This window comes from Aricia agestis, chromosome 12, assembly GCF_905147365.1.
Source record: "Aricia agestis chromosome 12, ilAriAges1.1, whole genome shotgun sequence".
Taxonomy (NCBI): Eukaryota; Metazoa; Arthropoda; class Insecta; order Lepidoptera; family Lycaenidae; genus Aricia; species Aricia agestis.
The window spans coordinates 9190665-9204038 of NC_056417.1; the positions used below are offsets into that span (position 1 = coordinate 9190665).

Here is a 13374-nt window from a genome sequence, read left to right on the forward strand (position 1 = left end):
ACGTTGCTGCTTTAATTCCTACCAAATATTCAGTCCTATGTCTATCACCAATTCTGTTACATGTGCTTAAAGTGCGCTGGGGTATCACATACCCCACCTAGTACAGCACGTAGCTAAAAAAGTAAGTGTAACTTCTTTTGTGTTTATTTACTTATTTATATGTTTAATTTGGTGTTTAACTTGATGAAATATTATTTTCTGGTATAACTTTTGCTAAAAATGTCTCGGTTATAGAAAAAAATATATTTTACGAGCACTGACTGAAGATGATGATGATTGTGACGCTGAGCTAATGAGTTCCGAACAAGAATCGGCTGGTAATGAAGATCAAATCAGTGATACTGGATATGGCCTATACTAATATAAGTAGGAATACTGGGCACATTTACAAAAAATATAAAATGTCCTGTATATTTTACATACTAATGTTTGTGTCTAAATAACTGTCAATATTACGGAAACTTTAAGTGACCAAGATCTATTTCATATTTTTTTTTTTTTTTTTTTTTTGTTTTTGGCACTGACACTGGCGGTGTACTTTGCCATATACAAAGGTAGGGAATAGGCGGTGGAAAAGCAAAATAAGTACGGAATTCAGGATTTCGGATCTAGTTAGGAAGTTTCACTACAAGGTATAATAATATACTAAAGGTTAATGGAGTTGCTACGTAAATATTGAGATAAACATGAATAAACTAATTTGTTACATGAATTTAATAAAGTTGGTACGGAAGTAGGAAAGGGTATAGACATAGAGGAGAGACTATCATAAAGGTAGGAGTGGTCATACAGAGGACAGGAAAGAATAATATGATTCAAATCACCCACTTCCAAACCGCAATCGCAAGCATCATTGTTGCGAATTCGTATCCTTTTTAGGTGGGCCGGAGTCAGGACATGTCCTAACCTCATTCTTATTAAAGAAGAAGTTGTGCTTTTTGATAATTTAATTTTGAAAAACCAAGGTCTGAATTGAATCTCAGGTTGTATTAGCCTATATTGTACACCTTTTTTATGACTCGTTCGTGCCCAGTCCTTACTCCAATCCTGTTGGAGAAAGTTCTTAGCAAGGGAAGGCAAGTCATGACAGTAATTCATATACGGAAAAACATCTCCACTAAAAGCAGCATCTTTGGCCAAAGCATCCGCTTTTTCATTTCCAAGAATGCCGCAATGACTCGGTATCCAGACAAACGTAACAGATAAGTTAGCAACAATACATTTCTGCAAAAGGTTTCTAATTTGAATTATTATGGGAAAACATTTTGACTTAAACGTAAATCCATTTAATGCTTGAAGGGCACTTAAAGAATCGGTAAAAATGACAGTTTTATTAAGTTTCGCTAGTAAAATGTAGTCGACCGCTTTAAATAGGCCATAACATTCCCCAGTGAATACGGAAGTTTGCGGCGGAAATTTGACTTTTTGGACTATGTTGTATTGGAGATGGTATATACCAACTCCAACACAATTATTATTAACGATTGATATTTTAGAGGCATCTGTGTAAATGTGATGCCAGCCTTCCCAATTATTGGTTGTTAAATAATTGAAAAATGGTTTTGCATAATACTTATCTGATTTTTTTATACCTATGTCGTAACGGATATCCGGATCCAAAATAAGGGAATCAAAGGAAGATTGAAACAAAGGATACACCGGTAATCTAAGTGTAGGGGCGTCAAGGAATGAGTATCGCACATAACTATTTACTAAGCAAGGGCGAGATTTGTGTAGCCAAAAATTATCCTTGTTTACTAAATCTAACAGTTTTTTCAGTTTCGGAATAAGAGGATGGTTTGAAAATTGCAAACAGCGAATGAAAAACTTGTCAGCCAGATATTGTCGCCTGAGGTAGAGCGGTGGTTCACCACATTCTACCTGTAATGCATTTATTGGGGAGGAAGCCATGGCTCCACAAATGATTCTCATAGCTTTTGCTTGAATCTTATCTAACTGTTTGAAACCAGCTACATTACAGGGTTCAAGAAGGAATGTTCCATAATCTAACACACTTCTAATCAATGCGTTATACAGTAATTTTAAGTTAAACGGATGAGAACCCCACCACACTCCTGATAGGCACCTTATTATGTTTAAAGTGCGTTCACACTTAGACGCAACATACTCATTATGAGCATTACCATTGAGTTTTGAGTCTAAAATTACCCCTAAAAACTTTGCCTCCTTGTCGACTGGAATTTGCATTCCATTATATTTTACCACCACAGGCGGAGGTAAGCGCATACGAGTAAATAGAACAGCGGTACTTTTATTAACTGAAAGATCTAATCCATTTGCATCTAACCATATTTTTAGTCTTGCTAGACAGCGCGATAATCGAATAGAGGCTCTTTCAATGGATTGGTCTATGATATAAATTGCTAAATCATCGGCGTATTGCAAAAGATATAATTCATCATCTACATACTCTATATCTGTTTCCAAATCTGAAGTCTCGCCAATAACTGCTTCCTCTAAATCTGATGTATAAATATTGTACAAAGGTGGACTTATTACTGCGCCTTGGGGAAGCCCTTTATCTACAACCCGCAATTCTGTTGACGTTTCATTTTGCAAAGGCAGAGCAATAAATCTTTCAAGTAATATGTTTATGATAAAATTACTTAATGTTATGGGAACACCTAATAAATGTAGCTTTCGTCGGAGTATATCTATTCTTACGTTATCATATGCTGCATTTACATCTAAAAAAACAGCTAAAACAGATTTGTTTTCTGTAAAAGCGATACGAATATCTGTGGTAAGAAGTGCGATATTATCTATAGTACCTTTTCCTTTGCGGAATCCATATTGACTTTTCGATATGAGGTTATATTTTTCAACATACCATTCTAAGCGATTCTTTACAAGATGTTCTGAAATTTTTAGTAACACTGACGATAGAACTATGGGACGATAGGAGGAAGCAGAAGAGGGAGATTTACCGGGTTTTAAAATGGGAATAACCTTCTGGGTTTTCCATGAATCTGGGATATTGCCTGTCAACAACATAGAATTAACTAAATCCAAATAATAACATAAAACTTCGTCGGAAGCGTGTTTAAAAAAGGAATATGGAATTCCGTCCATGCCAGGAGCCGAATCATTTAAGTTTGAGACAACACCTTTTAGCTCTTGAAGTGAAAAGAGCGCATTAAGGTCTTTAAGGTTAACTTCGCCTAAAGGTGATGGACGGAGAAGTGACACAGAGGGAGGTGCTAATCTCTTTAAAAAATCATTGGCTAGAGAGTCTGGCATAGGGTGAAAAGGGGGCTTGTATGCAGACCTATACCTTCTAATATTGTTCCAAACTATGGAAGCATGTGTGTCCGGGCTAATAGATTCGCAAAACTTTTTCCAGCTTGCGGACTTCTTTTTCTTAAATAATTTTTTCGCGTCGTTAACAGATTTACAATATATAGTGTAGTTTTCATATGTAGAATTATTGTTATAATTTCTTTCAGCCTGTTTTCTTTTATTTATAGCGGCTGAACAGTCAATGTCCCACCAAGGAGGTGATGGTATGTATTGCTTAGATGTCTTCTTAATAGGAAGAGTTTCATCTGCAGATTTGATTAAAGCAGATGCTAAAGCAGCAGCACAAACAGACTCATTTCCTGGTGATATACTAGGAAGAAGAGACAGTTTATTTTCTAGTGCATGATGAAACTTTTTCCATTCTGCATTTTTTAAATTATATTTTAATGATGAAGAATTAGTAGGATGATTCTGATTTTTATTTTTACAGGGGAGAGAAATGAGAATGGGAAAGTGATCACTACCGTGACTATATGATAAAACTGACCAATGTAAAAGAGATGATAGATTTGAAGTACAAATAGATAAATCGGGAGCACTATAACCCTCATTGGGTGCAGTATGCCTCGTTGGAAACCCTGTATTGAGAATGCATAACTTGTGGAAATCTAATAAATCTAATATTTCGAAACCCCATTGATTATTATTACTGCTACCCCAAGACAAGTGTTGAGCATTAAAATCACCAAGAATTATAAAAGGTTTTGGTAAATTGCTTATTAAATTTCTAATTTCTAAAAATATAGAATAGGATGGATGAGGAATATACAATGACACAAAACAGATGTTATTTACAGATGCAGCAATTATAGAGACATTGGGATTATGTAATGGAAGTGAAATATGTACATATGAATGATGATGGTTGATGAGTAAAGCGGTACCGCCAAACCCATCGGATCTGTCCTCTCTTATACAGGTATAGCCAGGAATCTTAAAAAGAGAATCTGGCTTGAGCCATGTTTCTTGAAGAGCAAAGACAATTGGTTTATATTTGTTTATTAAATGAGTAATTTCACTTTTTTTGCTCGCTGCACTGCGACAGTTCCATTGGATCAGATAATCCATAATGGGAGATGGTTTTAGGCTTGGTACTATTAATAGAGGCTACGTTGGACGGTGTGACTGATGTAGATATAATATTTGATTGAGTTAAGTAACTTAATATAGCTGATATCAATTCCGGTACTGAAATATTATTGTCGCTGTTTGCTATTAATGCTGAACCATTTGAACCCATTGGTGGATTATAGTCTTTAATTAAATTTAAATGGGCTGTTTTATCATATCCACTTATTGTCTTAGGTGGTGTCCTAGGTTGTCTAAACACAGTTTTCTTGTATGATTCTGTGGTTGTTTTATTTACAGAGTTATTTCTGGGTAAATTTTGTTTTTGTTGGTTTATGAAAGCTGGTGGAGAACTAGGAGAAGATAAAACAGTTGAATACAGTTTTGAGATAGGAGGGTGGAGTTTTGAAGCTTCAGCATATGATAAATTTTTGTGAGCCATGGATTCTTTAATTGATTTTTGTCTGTGAAACTCAGGGCAATTCTTACTAGTAGCTATATGGGAAGCTTGGCATAAACAACAAAACACAGAATCCTCATCTACTGAACATTTGTCACCCGAGTGACTCTGACCACAACGAAAACATCTGGGAGTCGATCTGCACTGTGACTTAACATGCCCATACCTACAGCAATTGTAACACTGTATGGTAGGGTAAATGTATAAGTCAACAGGCAAAGAGTTATAGCATATAAAAATTCTTTTAGGTAATGTTTGGCCATCAAATGTAAAAACTACTGACTCAGTATTAACAAACTGTGCAGTATTATTTACAACACTTTTTTTCTTTAAACGTCTTAATTTTAAAATTTCCCCACAACCATAAGGCAGAGTAACGTTAGCCAGAATGTCATCCTCAGTCCAATCTGCTGGTATACCTCGAACCAAGCCTACTCGACAAACTTGGAAAGAAGGAAGGAAAACCTTGTAATTATTCTGCTTTAAATTTTCATTATTAATAAAATTATTGGCATCAGAAAACACTGAGAAGGATAATGATAATCTATTTCTGCCAATCCTTTTAAGGCTGCCGTTCTCCACATTTTTTATATTATTATTTTTAAGAAAACGACCAAATTCTACAGGATGTAAGGAGCAATTTCCGTTAGAAGTTGAAATCTCCTTTTGAATATGTACTATGTAGGGTGTAGAGTCAGTGTCTGTGTACAATAAACGACTAACACGGAGATTAGTCAAGCCCTGATGTTTCTCTATAATACCAACTCCTTGTGTTTCTTGGATATTATTTAAGCTTTCTTTGTTTTCTGTATCACTTAAACACAGGCAGTTGATATCTGGTTTAGTTTTATTAGGATTTTTCTTAATTTTCTTATTACATTTTCTGCAAATTCGTCTGGATGTTGCAGGGCGTTTGCGGTTTGAAGATGAATTATTATTAATCGAAGAGTCAGTGTCTATAGAAGAATCATTAATTTCTGTTGTCTGAACAGTTATAAATTGGCCAGCAGGGGGGCACTCCGGCCCCCCCGGGTCCACATCCATATTTACAAAATACTATATACAAGAGACTTACCAAAATGCGCAGAAAACAATAAAAACTAAAAGAAACTAAATAAATATAAAAAGAAAACTAACTAACTAAGATATTTACAATGAATAATTCGAAAAATTACATTTTTCCAGAAAAAACACGACCGCCCTTTTTGGAGATTCCCGCGCTTTCTATTTCATATTGTTTATTTTAAATTGATTAGTATTATAAATAGGTTAACACTAGGTATACCTACTATAGTCTTAGAAATTGAGAAAAAATTGATTGTAATTGGTTCCATTTTATTTTTGTACTAAAGAAAATATTGCATAGTTTACAGTTTGAAGAAAAAGTCAAGTTTTTGTAATTTTGCTTATAAAATATAATGTAAAATTGAATTTATTTTACCTAAACCAATTAATTATTAGATATTTAAATATATTAATTATTATTTTACAATCTTAGGCTGGTTTTATAGTTAAGCGTTTCGCAGCGCCGTTGGAGCGCGCGCGTTCTAAGATGTAACGAACATACGGGCGAACGGCGCTGCTCAAGCGCGCGACTTAGAAACGCAACTACTACCCCCATACATCTTCGAACGCGCGGCGCTCCAACGGCGCTGCCGAAACGCTTAGGCTGGTTTTACAGTCACGCGTTTCGGCAGCGCCGTCGGAGCGCCGCGCGTTCGAAGATGTATGGGGGTAGTAGTAGCGTTTTAAAGTCGCGCGCTTGAGCAGCGCCGTTCGTCCATACGTTTGTTAGGCTGGTTTTATAGTTAAGCGTTTCGGCAGCGCCGTCGGAGCGCCGCGCGTTCGAAGATGTATGGGGGTAGTAGTAGCGTTTTAAAGTCGCGCGCTTGAGCAGCGCCGTTCGTCCATACGTTTGTTAGGCTGGTTTTATAGTTATGCGTTTCGCAGCGCCGTTGGAGCGCGCGCGTTCAAAGCTGTAACAAACGTATGGACGAACGGCGCTGCTCAAGCGCGCGACTTAGAAACGCAACTACTACCCCCATACATCTTCGAACGCGCGGCGCTCCAACGGCGCTGCCGAAACGCTTAACTATAAAACCAGCCTTACAGCTTTGAACGCGCGCGCTCCAACGGCGCTGCGAAACGCATAACTATAAAACCAGCCTTACAGCTTTGAACGCGCGCGCTCCAACGGCGCTGCGAAACGCGTAACTATAAAACCAGCCTTAACTATAAAACCAGCCTTATGGAACAATTTTTCAGATTTAACTGCCTTTTATTGTTGGGGTATGTCACACCCCACCTAGTATAGCATGGTGAGATTAGTCACCTAGTACACGGAGGGTTAAGTAGTCTGTGGCTAAGGGGGTATTACATTTTCATTTATATTGGATCATTTCTATGATCATATACAGTGTGTAACAAAAATAAGTGATAATACTTGAGGGTGTGTACGTGTTCCTTGTAGAGAGTTCACTGTGAAAGTAGCAGCTCTGAAAAACCAATTTTTTTTTTCACTTTTGTATGGGCAAGGACCCGAGCGTCACGAGTTTCCCCATACAAAAGTGAAAAAAAATTTTGGTCTTTCAATCGCTGCTACTTTCACAGTGAAGTCTCTACAAGGAACACGTACACACCCTAAAGTATTATCACTAGTTTTTGTTACACCTGTATAGGATCCAATATATATGATCATTTGATCATATCTGCGTATTACATTATCATATTTCATTGATCCTATTTTACGTCATATGTGGTTTCAATAGCCAATGGAGAGCGCTAACGCTGACAGGTATTGACGTCAGGGTTACTATACTCCACTCGGGCTAGCTTGTCGCTAGCGGTCGTTGACTCCCAGTCAAAAACTTGTCATTTTCCATATAAAACCACGATAAACAATATCTGACACTTCATTGTCAATCGCAGTTTATATGGAAAATGACAAGTTTTTGACAGGGAGTCAATGACCGCTAGCGACAAGTTAGCCTAAGTGGAGTATAGATCTCAGAGAATTCGATTTGTCAAAAGACATCGTCATTTTTAATATGGCTTGTTTTTTGTTATTTCAGCAAGATTATCCAAGTATATAATTAGAAAAATAATTACATTACATTATTTGAAACATATTATCGAACAAGAAATTAAAAACTCTTTTTTATATTAAATATCTGGCAGCACCTATTTCTATGACCGTATTGGATTCAACTCTCAGCAAATGTCAAAAATCTATGATCAAGGATGAAATGAATCATATGTCTATATTGCATTATCCAATATCATTGACTCAATGATCTCGGATCCAATATATATGATAATCTAATATCCCCCTTAAGAGCAAGAGTCAGTGCCCACTCCAGCGATGGCCCAGCGGTACTTAGTTACCTACCAGTCAAAATTAAATTTTGGAAAAATATTTTTCTTAATTTTTTAGATCTGGCAATATTTAGTATTAGGTGTCAAATTGGAAAAAGTTGGCGGGCTTTTTAAAAAGAGAAGCGTATTTTTTCAACTTTTGCGAAATTATTTAAAATAGTTTTTATAAAGAATTTTAATAGGAAAACAGCGCAAAACGGTGGAATAATAGACGTTGAAATGGAGGATCCTGGGGGGACAGCCCCTGGGAAACCCGGTAGAAAAAGGCCGCGAGGGCCTGATACTGACGAAGACAGGGATGTTCTTGAGGAGTCATTTTACATCCCCTATAGCAAACCCGGCTACAGACGCTTGTTCCCGGAGAAGTCCCACTCTCAGGAGTACATAGTATATACCGAATCTACCCAGGCCGATAGCAATATCGGCAACAAAAATCCACTTACACTAACATCCATCTTCAAAGAAGAAATCAAAGGAATGACTGGAATAAAACGAGTAGCAGCTAATAAAATAGCAATATCATTCTCCCAGGCAAGTTATGCTAATAATTACTTACTGAATGAAGCCTTCCATTGCAAGAATAATTTAAAAGCATTTATCCCAGCTAAGAGCATTGAAAAAATCGGTGTATTACGGTATGTACCAACTAAGATAAGCAATGAAGACCTCTTCAAAAAGTTAACTTCATCATCCGAAATTATTGGAGTGAGAAGGTTTACCAAAAAAGTAAATGGTAAAGTAAAACCGTTTCAAACGGTTTCTGTTACATTTCTCTCGAATATATTACCTCAATCTGTGTCATTAGATATTTTTAATTATAAAGTATATGAATATAACCCTCCTTTGCTGCAATGCTACAAATGCTTTAAATTTAATCACCATGCTAAAATATGTAAATGTGTCCAAAAATGTTCGATTTGTTCTAAGGAACATCATTATTCTCAATGCCCTGATGATCAGGCACTGCATTGTGCCAACTGTGGTGGACCACATCTTGCTATATCTAGAAATTGTCCGGTTAAGCAAAAGAAAATAGTGGAAAAACAAAATAAAATGGCATACGCAAATGTGACTAAAAACACTGACCACACTTACAGTTTGGCACATTACAGCACTGATTTCCCGGCATTACCATCTAAAAAACGTGAGATAACTAATGAGGAATTAATGCAAGGTATATTAAAAAGCGATAATATTTTAAAGTCTTTAGTAGCAACATTGGTAAATTTAAGTAACAGTAATAAAAAAATGACAACATCTGTAATAAAGGAAGAATTATTAAATAACCTTAAACATGGATAGTAATTTTTTAAAAATATGTCAATTTAACGTTGAAAATCTTAATAGTAAAAAACCTCTTCTTATTACTTTTTTAGAGCAAAATGACATTGATATATGTTTGTTAAATGAAACACATTTAAAACAAAATCATAATTTTAAAATAGCAGGTTACAATTTTATTTATCAACATGGCCTTAATGGCCGTGGTGGAGTTGGCATACTCATTAGGAATAATTTCAAATACATTACTGTCAATCTGCCTTTTTATGAAGATTTACAATCTGCAGCTATAGTTCTTAAAACTGATATTGGTAATTTGTCTATCTTATGTAGTTACAGTCCACCAAGAAGAGGACGGTTTAAGTCTAGACAACTTAAACAAATTATTAATAATTTACCAAAACCGATAATACTATCCGGAGATTTAAATGCTCATCATGTTGCTTTTGGATGTCTCCAAACCAAGCCTCGAGGTACAGACATTTACGATTTATTAGATGAGTGTGACCTATGTATCCTTAACTCGGGAGCTCCAACAACAGTAGGTAGTTTACGTAATAGCCAATCTTCAATTGACATTACTTGTGTTAGCCCACAAATCGCTCCTCTATGCCATTGGAGTGTTAGTGATGATCCAATGGGCAGCTATCATTATCCCACTTTTACAGTTATTGAACTCCGTCCACAAGATTTTGAAGTGGGTCAACCAACAGAAAGATTTCTGTATGACAAGGCTGATTGGAAACTCTTTGCGTCTGAAACAGAAAAGGCATTCAGGTCATTCACTATTGATCACAATGAACCTTTAACTACTTATAATAAATTTTGTGTAATATTAAATACAGTAAAAGAATTATGTATTCCAAAACTAAATATAACTTCCCCAACCATTAGAAAAAAACCAGTTCCTTGGTGGGATAATGAATGCTTAGAAGCAGTTAAAAAAAGCAAAGCTACACTAAATTTTTATAGAAAACATCCATCTGTAGAAAATTTCATAGAATATAAAAAATTTGATGCCATTAAAAAAAAGTTATTAAGGGAAAAGAAAAAGAATGGTTGGAGAAGCCTTTGTGAATCATTCAATAGACAAACACCTGTTACCGTCATCTGGAATTATATCCGCAGATTTAAAAGAGCTTCTTCTGTTAGTAGACCAAAAAACAGTGAATGGATTCCATCTTTTCTTGATAAGTATGCACCCGATGATCCACCTGAAAAATATATAGACATTAATTTATTAAATTCATATTTTTCCCAGGAAGGCAATTCTAGTAGCATATTTTTGAGTAATATTTTTACGTGGCAAGAATTTCAATTTGCTTTGAAATCTAGAAAAGACACTACTCCAGGATTAGACGATATCCCTTACAAAATATTAGGTTACATGCATAAAGATGTCCAAAAATTTTTATTAGATATTTATAATTTATTATGGACAAACAATCAAATACCAAACTCATGGAAAACACAATGTATTATACCAATCCTCAAACCAGAAAAGCCGGAAAATGAATGTAACTCATATAGACCTATATCTTTGTCATCTTGTGTTGGTAAAATATTCGAATACATGCTTAAGGTGAGACTAGACTGGTATGTTGAATCGAATAATATCTTACCGAAGGAGCAGTATGGCTTTCGTAAAGGTAAAAGTTGTGTAGAAAGCTATGTTGCATTATTAAGGGATATTAAAGATTCATTTCATTCATTTTCTTCCACTGTTTGTGCCTTTCTTGATGTCCAGGGGGCGTTCGATAATGTTGATCCAACTATCCTTGTTGAAGTCTTGATAGATATAGGTGTCCCCGGAAAAGTCTGTGAATGGATTTTTAAATTTCTATTTAAAAGAACAATGTATGTCAAATTTAATAACATATTACATGGACCTAGACATATATATAAAGGCACAATGCAAGGTGCCACTATTTCGCCACTGTTGTATAGCATATACACAAGTCAGCTGTGTAAATATATCATAAGTTGTAATGTTAAATTTCTACAGTATGCGGATGATATTGTTGTATATAGTAGTCATAAGGATGTAAATATTGCTGTAAATATATTGAATAAGGCATTAGAACAAGTATATAATTACTATACTAGAAAATTAAAGTTATGGATAAGTTTGGAAAAAAGTACAGCCATGATTTTCTCTAAATCAGATACAAGAAGTTTATTTAACATTAAACTTCACAACAACAGTCTCAAATGGGTTTCGGAAAAAAAGTTTTTGGGGATATATCTTGATAATAAGTTAAAATTTGAAAATCATATACAACAAATAATTAAAAAAGCTTGTGGAGGTCTTAACATAATTAGATCTTTAGCAGGAGTACACTGGGGATCTGACCCTAAAACTTTATCCATGTTATATAAGAGTTTAGTACGTAGTCACTTTGATTACAGCACCTTAGCATATTACAACTGTAGTTATAACTTATTAAGAAAATTGGATGTTATTCAAAATAAAGTTCTTAGAGTCATAACCGGTGCAATGTGCTCTACTCCTATACATATTATGGAGGCCGAGGCATGCATACCTCCACTAACTATCATTAGGTTAAAAATAGCTGAACGATTTTGCCTAAAGGTGTTTGCTTCTAAAAATGATCATCTTTTAAAAAGAATTCTTCCTATAGTTCCATCAAATAGCATGAATGTGGGTCCATATACCAATGTTTCTAACATTATTTCTAGAAAATTGCCAGAACTTTTAAGAATTATGATAAATATTTAATTAAATTTTGGAAATTATATATTTAGAGAAAATCATTGGCCTATGTATAATATTGAATATAATGCCTACATGCATGATGTAACAATATGTGAGCAACAAATAAGTAATCAAAATGATCTTCTCGATACTATAGATAATGAGTACAGAATTTATACTGATGGGTCAAAAACCTTAAATATTGTTACATCAGCCTACTATGATCCTCAGAAAAAAAATAAAAAATGTTTAAAATTAGCATATCAATGTAGTATATTTACTGCTGAATGTTATGCTATATATAGAGCATTGTTGTATATATCTTTAATTAATGAAAACAATTTTTTGATTTTAACTGATTCACTAAGTGTTAAACTGCACTTAAGAATAGAGTTTTAAAATTTAATACAAACTATTTGATACTAAAAATTAAGCAAATTCTGTACCATATGTATATTGATAGTAAAAATGTTAAATTCATTTGGGTACCTTCTCACTCTGGAATAACTGGCAACGAAGAAACTGATGCAGCAGCAAGAGGAGATCCAGACGAAGACCACAGTCAACTACAGCACATACCGTATACGGATATACATGCTCCTATGAAAGACTGCCTGGGAGAGTTGTTCAAGGCATACTTTACCCAAACGTCGTCTGAAAAAGGAAAATGGTATTATGACATACAAAAGGTCCCGCCCGCCAAACCGTGGTACCATAAATTGAAAGAAATGTCTAGATCATTCATAGTTACTATGAACAGGATGAGATTTGGGCATTGCCAAATTAAATCTCATTTATATAAATTGAAGATGGTAAATAGCTCACTTTGTGACTGCGGCGTTGAAGAGGAGACTCTTGATCATCTGGTTCTTCGATGTGGAAAGCATAATATCGCACGCCTAATGTTGTGTAGTGAAATCAGTGAAATAACGGACAAAGATGACAGTGACAGTGACAGCCATCTAAGCATAGACAACTTGTCTTTGAAAGACTTACTTCAGAAAAGTACTTTATATGGACCGCTTTACAGCTTTTTTAAAAATATTGAGAAAAAACTTTAATAATTTGCGTTAGCATTCTAATTTCTATATAGTTTGTGACTTGTATTTAATTTCGATTGGGCTAAAAGGACCAGTATCCAGGCCCGTAAAAT

The 13374-nt window shown here is 35.0% G+C and overlaps 2 long non-coding RNA genes across 2 annotated transcripts; one reads left to right on the forward strand and one right to left on the reverse strand.

The window, feature by feature from the left end:
* Positions 1-2834: 2834 nt before the first annotated feature.
* Positions 2835-5163, forward strand: LOC121732547. Its single transcript, XR_006036394.1, has 3 exons — positions 2835-3524; positions 3752-4307; positions 4867-5163. It is a non-coding gene; the product is annotated as an uncharacterized LOC121732547 (long non-coding RNA).
* A 5401-nt stretch (positions 5164-10564) lies between these two features.
* Positions 10565-13232, reverse strand: LOC121732818. Its single transcript, XR_006036440.1, has 4 exons — positions 13047-13232; positions 12711-12875; positions 11128-11323; positions 10565-10719 (listed from the first exon to the last, which is right to left on the reverse strand). It is a non-coding gene; the product is annotated as an uncharacterized LOC121732818 (long non-coding RNA).
* Between the last annotated feature and the right edge of the window lie 142 nt (positions 13233-13374).